Below are 10,457 nucleotides of genomic sequence, written 5' to 3'. Positions count from 1 at the left end.
AAACAGGGTGCCTGTAACCACCCAAGAGTTTGCTCAGCAGAAAAATGCTTCCCTGTATATTTCCATGGTCAGAATCTCTACAATTCATAGACGGTCAACTTAATTGCTCACAGTGTGAATTAAGACAGAACATCATGGTGGAAGGGTATGGCAGAAAAAGCAGCTAAGGACATAGCACCAGGAAGAGGAGAAAGAATTCCACTCAACAAGGAAAAAATATAAGCCCCCAGGGCACACCCCCAATAACCCACCTTCTTCAGACACACCCTACCTGCCTACACCTACTGCCAATTAATCCATTCAAATAAATAGGCTGATTCAGTTAAGGCTCTCAGATACTAAATCATTTCACCTCTGAGTGTTCCTGTATTATCTCACATGGCAGCTTTTGGGAGATACCTCACATCTAAACAATGCTATTGCTTACTTTGTTATGTGAAAGCTTTTTAGTTTGATACACTTTAAACTGTCTAATTTGCTTTTGTTGTTTGTATTTTGGGGGTCCTACCCAAAAAAATCTTTACACTTTCCAATGCCTTTGAGTGTTTTTATATGTTTTCTTTTCATAGTTTTTGTAACTTCAGATCTTACATTAACATATTTGATTAATTTTGAGTTGGTTTTTGTAATTTGGACAGATAGAAATATAGTTTCATTCTTCTGCATGTGAACATCCTTCTTCCACAGAACTCACTCTCGAATAGACTACCCTTTCTCCAATGTATGTTCTTAGGATGTCTTTAGAAAATTTACCAGATGTCAATATGTGAATTTATCTCTCTGTTCTCTATTCTATTTTGTTGGTCTATGTTTTTTATTTTTTTGTGAGAGAGAGAGTCAGTGTCATGGTGTGTGTGTGTGTGTGTGTGTGTGTGTGTGTGTGTATTCCATTTTAATCCCTGTTCACCCTCTTTCCCTCGCCTCCTCTCTCTCCCTATTTTCATGTCTCTACTCTATAGATCTTCCTGTTCCTCATTTCCTTATTTATGATTAGTGCTTTCTATCTTTGCATAAAGGTTAAATTTTCTGTGTTGTATTTAAATATGTACATATTATGACTTTGTTACATTCATTTCACATTTTCTTCCTTGACTTGTCACTTCTTACTCCCTCTTTATCTTCAAATATAGTGACCTTCCCTATATCTTTATAATATCTGATGCCACTTGCATCCATTCTTTCCCTTATTTTTCACTAGCTTCTGCATAGGAGACAAACATTCAATCCTTGATTTTTCTGATCTGGCTTATTCTATTTAGCATTGTGTTTTTCTCATTTCTATCCATTTAGTGGAAAATGCCATAATTTCATTTTTCTTTATGGCTAAGTAAAACTCCATTGTGTGTATATGCCACATTTTCTTAATCCATTCATCTATTGAAGGGCATATATGGGTTGATTCCATAATTTGGCTATTGTGAATTGTGCTGCTATAAAAATTGGGGTGGCTGTGTCACTACAGTATGCTGATTTCAGTTCTTCTGGATAATTACAAAAGAGTAAGATAGATGGGTCCTACGGTGGTTTCATCCATAATTTTTTTGAGGAATCTCCATATTGATTTCCAGAGTGGTTTTACTAATTTGCAGTCCCACTTACAATATATTAGTGTACCATCACATCTTTGCTAGCATTTATTGTTATTTGCATTCTCTATCATTACCATTCTGACTGGAATGAAGTGAAATCTTAGTGTAGTTTTGATTTACATTTCCCTGATTGCTAGAGATGTTTAATTTTTTTTTCATGTATTTTTTTTTTTTTGGCTATTTGTGTTTCTTCTTTTGAGAAATGTCTGTTTAGTTCTTTTTCCCATTTGTTGGTTGGGTTCTTTATTCATTTTTCAGTGTTACATTTTTTGAGTTTCTTATATATATTTCTAGATATTTATTACCTATTAGAAGGGTGATTGGCAAAGATTTTCTCCCATTCCATATTCTCTCTCATTATGCTATTTTCCCTTTGCTAAATAGCTTTTTAATGTGATGCCATCCACATATTAATTAATTAATTTATTTTTTATTTTTTTATTTTTTGGTATGAGGCATTTAGCCCAGGGGTGCTTAACCACTGAGCCACATCCCCAGCCCTTTTAAAATATTTTATTTAGAGACAGGGTCTTGCTCAGTGGCTAAGTGCCTCACTAAGTTGCTGAGCCTGACTTTGAACTAATAATCCTGCCTCACTCTCCTGAGGTGCTGGAATTACAGGTGTGTGCCACCATGCCTGGCTATGGTTTTATTTCTTGAGCTGTAGTGGTTGGCTAGGAAAGCCATTGCCTGTCCCACATATATTTTCTTCTAGTAGTTGCTGAGTTTCTGATCTAATTCTTATTAGATTCACCTCGATTTGACTTTTGTACAAAGTGAGAAATAAGAATCTAGTTTCATTCTTCTATATAGAATATGTAGTTTCCTTAGAAACATTTGTTTAAAAGGCCATTTTTCCCCCAACATTTATTTTTGACACCTTTGTAAGTGTAAGATAGATAAAATAAATGGATTTGGCACTTATATTTTATTGGTCTTCCTAACTATTTGATACCAATACCATGCAGTTTTTGTTAGTATACTTCTATAGTATAATTTGAGATCTGACATTGTGATGCCTCCAGAATTGCCCTTTTTGGTCACAATTGCTTTGGTTATTATAGGTCTCTTACTCTTCCAAATTAATTTTAGGACTCTTTCTTCTGGTTCTGTGAAGAATGTCGTTGCTATTTTTACAAGTATTCCATTGAATCTGTATATTGCTTTTGGCAGTATGACAATTTTGAGAGTATTGATTTTGACTATCCAAGAACATTGGTAACTTTTCTATCTTCTAAGGTCTTCTCCAAAAAAAATGTTTTTATTCAGTGTTTTACAATTTTTATTGTAGAGCTTTTTAACCTTCTTGGTTAGATTTATTCCAAAGAATTTTTTAAAGGTAATTGTGAATAGGATGGTTTTCCTAACTTCTTTATCAGCAGAGTCACTGTTAGAGTATAGAAAAATTATTAATTTATGAGTTTTGATTCTGTAATTCTACTACTTTGCTGAAATCATTTATCAGCTCTGGAAAACCTTCTGGTGGAGATTTTGGGTTTTCTAAATATAAGGTCATTTCATTACCAAAGAAATAATTTGAACTCCTATTTTTTCATCTGTATCCATTTGATTTTCTTCTCTTGCCCAATTTCTCTTGCTAGAATTTCAAGAACTAAGTTGCACTGTTGTGGTGAGAGCAGATATCCTTGTCTTACTCCTGATTTTAAAGGAAATGCTTTAGATTTTTTTCTATTCAGTATGATGTTTGCTTTGAGTTTTTCATATCTAGCTTTTATAATGTTGAGCTAAATTCCTTTTATCCCTAGTTTCTCTAGTGTTCTTAACACAAATGGGTGCTGGATATTTATCAAGAGTCTTTTATGCATATATTGAGATCTGCATTCATATGGATATTAGACCCCTCCTACAGCACTTCCCCAACCAATGGGAACTCTCCAGGAGTCCTGTAGCAGGTGAGGTGGACAGCAGGGGTATAATATCCATATGAATGCAGATCTTAACATAATCATCTGATCTCAATTTTCAACCAAAAATGCCATGCATCATACTACTTGGCTATGGCTCTTAGCAGAGGATCATATGATTCTTGTTATTAATTCTATTTATATGGTGAATTGCATTTATCAGTCTGAGTATTTTGAATCAACCATGCCTCCTGGGATGAAACCAACTTAATTATTGTGTATTATTTTCTTGTGTTTTTGAATGTGATTTGTTTTTTTTTTTAAAAACATCTAAGTTTATCATGCTTTAAAAAGCATCTAAGTTTATCAGGGATATTGGTCTATAGTTTTTTAATGTATTTTTATTTGGTGTTGGCATTGGAATTATACTGGTTTTATAGAATATATTTGGGGGGTGCTCCCTGTTTTTCAATTTTATTGAATAATTTGATAAAAACTGATGTTTGTTCTTCTTTAAAGTTCTGGTAGAATCAAGCTGAGAATTCATCTGGTACAAGGCTTTTATTTTATGGAAGGCTTTTAATTGCTCTTTCACTTTCTATAAGTTCAATGGCATATAGCATGTCAATGTATCACTTCCAGGGTGAAGAAAAAGTTATTACATTGGTTCCTTGCTGCAACCAAGAAAAGGCCATGATGCCTAGTGGGCCCTTTGGATTGTAAAGCCAAGGTATACCTTATTTGGGTTTGCTACTCCAACCTTGCCAAGTGACCTGAAAAGCTTCTACTTCTGGATGGGATTCAAATTTAAGTCTAGGTTGCTGTGCCTGATGCTTTGCCAGTCAGGCCATATAATGAGCAATAAGCTCCAATTCTTGCAATTCATTGGGTCCAACTAAATGGCAGTACTGCACATGGCTTGCACAGGACTGTGTAGAAGACACAATAGGCTAAAAAACAACATCTAACATATGGTGCTTTTTTTTTTTTTTTTTAGTAGCCAGAAAACATGTGTCCAGAAATAAAAGAAAGGAAATGAGAGTGACAACACTCATTAACCCTAATGACTCTCAAGAAAAAATTGATTTCCTATTTCTAAGTTCCTATGCAGTACTGGCCCAGAAGTCTTCATTTCAGAGGAAGGAATATTTCCTCCAGGACATACAAAAATGTTTCAATTGACCTGAAAATTAAGACTGCCACCTTTCCACTTTGGGCTTATAATTCCTCTGATTCAACAACAACAACAACAACAAAAAAAAAAAAACAAGGAAGTGGTTGTATTAACTGTAATGATTCATCCACATTCACAAAGGAGGATACAAATATAACTCCATAAGAGAGGTAAGTAACAGTGTATTTGAAAAAAAGATATCCTTGATGATGTCTTTTAATATTATCATGAGATAATTTAGGTTGATGGAAAATGTCAACAACCCAACTTAACCCTGTATAGTAGGATATACAGAATTACTAATGGCCCAGACACTTCAAAAATGAAGGTTTAAGTGAGTATAGCACATAAAGAACTAGGACAAGTTGAGGTAATAAATGGATGCAATGGGGACATGAAATCCTCCATAGAAGATGACTAAAATAGGCAACTATGATCACATGACCAATTATATGAATGAATGAGAATTATAATTCTCCTGAGCATTTTCTCCCTAGTTTATTATGAATATATTTATGATTGTATATGCAAATATATATTTCTATCTTTTCATATTTTCTTTTCACATACAATAGATGTATTGATTTTGTATCTTAATTAAAGTATTGTAAAATTTCATCAGATTATTTCTGTTGTGGGGTATCAAAAGAAGAAGAAAAATCACCTAATCTTTGGAAACTGTTTGAGTTATCCTTTGTAGGGAAGACAGTTGTGTAGAATTATGACTTTGTTATTCCTTTAGTTAGATTATGATTTAAGGAGATATGAATGGAAACTCAATCAACAAGTGGTAAACATCAGGTGGATTTTGGGGGGGTATGTCTACTTAATTGGGCCATTGGAAGTCTGGATGCCTAGATATCCATCTTAATATTATTTCAGATTGTGTTTACAAGAGAGATTCCAGAATATATTAGCCTTTGAACTGGACTGTGCAAAGCACACCACTTTCTCCACTGTACATGACATCACGCTATTCACCAAGGATCGGAATAAAACAAAAAGTCAGAGGAATATTGAATGCATTCTCTTCTTGCCAAGTTAGAGCTAGAATATTGACATTGTTTGTCTTCTGTCCTCCTGGTCCTGAAGCCTTTACTTGATCAAAAATCTATACTCCAGCTCAGTTTTTTTTGTTTACTGAGTCTCCAGTTTGTATATGTACAAAGTTGAACTTCTCCACTTCCACAGTTATATGAGATAACTGCCTACAATAAATTATTTACCCTTGGGCTGGGGATGTGGCTCAAGCGGTAGCGCGCTCACCTGGCATGCGTGCGGCCCGGGTTCGATCCTCAGCACCACATACCAACAAAGATGTTGTGTCTGCCGAGAACTAAAAAATAAATATTAAAAATTCTCTCTCTCTCTCTCTCTCCTCTCTCTCTCTTAAAAAAAAATTATTTACCCTTATTTGAAGATACCCTGTATATGGAGAACCCTAATGTAGCTAATACAAATACTCACTATAAATTTGGCAAATTAATTTTTTTGCTCTTAAAAGTTAAAGACAATACATGCTGCAAATGGTAGCTATTGGGTTCAAGTATGTCTCACTCAGGAGAAAATATCTTCATAGAATTAGTAAATATCATATTGTTATAGAAATTGAAACATGCACTATACAAACTTTGACAATAATACAAATATTTATTCATCTTGGCATTTAATATTTTAGTCATTGATAAAATCCCCTCTCATTGCTGTACTGAAATGTAGTCATAGAATTTTTTGAATTTTTTGTTATATAATTGTACATAATAGTGGAATTGTTGTTACATATTTGCACATGCACACAATAAAATTTGGTCGTTTTTTTTCTCCATTACCTTCCTTTTCCTGCCCTTCCTCCTGCCTCCAGGTCCCCTTCTTCTGTTCTACTTGTTTCACTTCTATTTTCATGAGATTCCACACCCACTTTTTTATTCTTTTATTTCCTCTAAATCCCACATATGAAAGAAAACATGATCCTGGACTTTCTAAGTTTGGCTTATTTTGCTTAACATAGCATTCTCAAGTTCTATCTATCCAGCTTCAAGTGACATAATTTCACTTTTCTTTATAGCTGAATAAAATATTATAATATTTATATACCACACAGGCTGGTTTCATAATTTGGTGGCTATAGTTTTGATTGGCTAATATTATTGTCATTATTAATTCGAAGGGAAAAAGATTATGGCATACGTCACAACACTTCATCCTTGAAACCAATGCTCTATGAATTCTGCATTCTCCTGTCCAAATTAGGAAAGTACAAATCAGATTGTAGAAATCAAGAATGTTTTCACAGTTCTTCTGAAATAGAGAATATAGGATGATGGACATTACATTTGGACATGTCTTTAGCATATGTTAAGATTATGAACTTTTCTTTGCTATTTATTAAACACAATGATTCTCTAAGTGTGGTCACACTCCAATAGCATTAACATTGCTGCATCATTCTGATGATGGAGTCAAACATTATGTGTTTGCACAGGTCCCCAAAGGATTCTAATACACCTGTAATACCAATGGCTCAGGAGGCTGAAGCAGAAATATCATGGCTTCAAAGCCAGCCTCACCAACTTAACAAGGCCCTGAGCAAATTAGTGAGACCCTGTCTCTAAAAACAAACAAACAAACAAATAAAACCACAGGCTGGTGATGTGGCTGAATAAATAAGCACCCCCGAGTTTAAACCCCAGTACCAAAAAATATATCACCATCTAAGCACCCTCCAAAATATCTTAGACCATGTAAGTATTGGCACTTACCCAATACAAATATGCAATAAAAACCTGATATATTTAGTCGCAACCTACATTTGAAAAACTAAAGTGTCCAGTTTTAACTTCTGTTTAGTTGCTTTTCTCCAAAATCTTAAATATGACTTTCATTGTCTAACATAATTTTGTCAACAATATTCTGAATGATAGTAGGTCTTATAATATTATTAAGAAAGTATGTATATAGATGTGTATACAGAGAGGAACTATGAATTCTTTTAACTATCCAAGGTAAGGAATGAATAGATGATCATCACAGTCAAGAGTATTTCTCTTATGTTATCATTGTAGTTATGAAAAAATTTTAATCCAAAATCATAAGCCCTATTTCAGAAAATTAGGACTTAGCTAAAAGATATCATACTTTAAATTTAAATGTCCATTAAATAATTTGTATATATTTTCATAATTTATTTTAAAGCAAAAGGCCAAATATTGAATATTTTGTCAAAACTAAGGACTTGGGCTGGGAGTGGTTGCATATTCTTATAATCCCAGTGACTCAGGAGACTGAGGCAGAAGGATCATAAATTTGAGGCCAGCCTGAACAACTTAGTGAGGCTCTATGCAAATTAGCAAGACCCAGGTTTCAAAAAAAAAGTGCTGGGGATATAAATCCATGGTAAAGTGCCTGGTTTAATCCTTAGTACTCCCCCCAAAATATGGAAAAAAAATAAGGGCTTTCCAAAAGTGCACATTTTACCTCAATCCCAGAGTCTCACTGAAATGAAAAAAATAGTGAACATAAAAGAAGACTCTAAAATAGAAGTGATATTGGAGTCACATCAAAGGATTAACGATTTGCGTGAATTTTTGGAGCATGAAGTATTGGGATTGTATTGAAGCACAAATCAGAGAAGAACAATCTGTAGACCTGATACAAATAAGAGAAGTCTACAGAGGAAGTTTGTTTCATATAAGCCTGGATTTTTTGTTCCAAACCCAACAAAATTAAAGCAAGACTTGACAGGTTATATACCTTTCCCATGCATTCATAGATTAATGCCCACCTGCTCATCTAGGAGAACAATTATAGCAATAGACCTTCCTGATAGCAGAAGAGATCCTTGACTACATTGTCAATTTTGCTTTCTTGTTCTAAGGTAAATAAACAAGAAAATATCTACATAACTTGACAGGAAACAATTAGTTCCTTGAAAATATCATATATTAATAAAATACAACAAACTACATGTATGCAGCATGTGTTATTGGAATGATGAACTGAATGTGATCATTTCACTCCATATCCTGGGTTTGGTTGGTAACCTTCAGGGGAACAAAAAGCAGGACAAACATGGGTCCCAAGTACATGCTAAGGCAGGAGGATCATGAGTTCAATGGCAGCCTCAGCAAATTGGCAAGGTTCTAAGCAACTTAGTGAAACCCTTTCTCAAAATGAAAAAAAAAAAAGAAATATATATATATATATATATATATATATATATATATATATCCTATATATATAGGCTAGGGATGTGGCTCATTGGTTAAGTGCCCCTGAGTTCAATCTGTAGTACAAAAGGAAAAAGGAAAGAAGGAAGGAAGGAAGGAAGGAAGGAAGGAAGGAAGGAAGGAAGGAAGGAAGGAAGGGAGGGAGGGAGGGAGGGAGGGAGGGAGGAAATAAAGAAAGATTGATTTGTTTTAATTATGTGAAGTGGACCTTAAGAAATATAGAATAACAGAATAATATCAGTACAAATATTTCTATGGTTTCTCTCTTGTAAGTGAAAAATACACTAAATTGCTTCCCTCTTATTTGTCATAGTCTATCCTATGAACCACTCCTAATGACAACATGTAAACTTAAATTTAACTGTATGATATTTTCTTTATTAAACTTGAAGTGAGTTGATATCAGCTATGTGTTTATCCTTTGAGCAAATTTAATTACATATTACCAAGGCTCAAGTAATGATATTTACAAATTTGATTTATAAAATTTTAAAAAGTTAACTGTATACTACAAACTTAAGAATTAATATTATAGAACAACAATAACTGCAAAAATCCTTGAAGGATACTGAAAACATCCACGTTTACCTACATAATATTGTGAAAATTTTAATGAAAAGAGAACAGATATTGATATGAGATCGAAATTCTAAAAATGTCTTTTACACATTTTTACCAGTGAATCTATGACTTGCTTGTTTCTCAGGCTATAGATAATGGGGTTTAACACAGGAATTATGACAGTATAAAATAGAGAAAGCATGTCTTGATCATTTGCTTGTGAAGATGCAGGATGTACATACATGAGGAGAAGGGGGCCATAGTATAAAGACACAGAAAAGAGATGGGCTCCACAGGTGGAGAAGGCTTTTTTGACGCTCTTTTCAGACTTCTTTTTTAATATTATAAAAATAATTAGGGTATAAGAAACAAGAATAGTCCCAATGGTGAAAACTTGTATTGAACCAGAGAAAATAAATATTAATAGATAATTAATAGAAGGATCATTGCATGAAATTTTTAACAGGGGTATAACATCACAATAAAAGTGATGTATTATGTTGGAATTACAGAAGGTTAGTCTGAATAGAAAGCTTTCGTGAATTAAGGCATGAAGAAAGCCACCTACAAATGACAAAACCAGTAGCCAGATGCATAGTCTATTGGTCATTATCATAGGATACAGTAAAGGGTGGCAGCTGTGTAACGATCATAAGCCATTGCGGCCAGGAGAAAACATTCTGTGGTTGCACTGAATACAAAGGAAAAAAATTGTGTTTTGCATTCAGCTAGAGATATCATCTTGCTCCTATCTTAGAAGCTGCCCAACATCTTTGGGGTCACTGTTGATGATAACCAAGCATCTACAAATGCTAAATTTCCGAGGAAAAAATACATAGGGATGTGAAGCTGAGGGTCATTCCAGATCAGAGAAATCAGACCAATGTTTCCCACAACGTTTATAAGGTATATAGCCAGGAACACCAGGAACAGGGGGAGTTTCCACTGTGGTTGCTGTGTAAGTCCTGTGAGAACAAACTGTCAGCAAATTTGCATTTGCCTCTTCCATGCCTCACAGGATGTCCCCTGAAATGAAACAAAA

General features: G+C 34.1%; 1 pseudogene across 1 annotated transcript; it reads right to left on the bottom strand.

Annotated features, from left to right (window-relative positions):
• Window positions 1-9,503: 9,503 nt before the first annotated feature.
• Window positions 9,504-10,424, bottom strand: LOC308653878 (olfactory receptor 5H17-like; annotated as a pseudogene). Its single transcript has one exon. The product of its transcript is annotated as an olfactory receptor 5H17-like (transcript).
• Window positions 10,425-10,457: the final 33 nt, after the last annotated feature.

This window comes from Spermophilus citellus (assembly GCF_964194105.1).
Source record: "Spermophilus citellus genome assembly, chromosome: 7".
Taxonomy (NCBI): Eukaryota; Metazoa; Chordata; class Mammalia; order Rodentia; family Sciuridae; genus Spermophilus; species Spermophilus citellus.
This window is presented reverse-complemented; position numbering and strand designations above follow the sequence as displayed.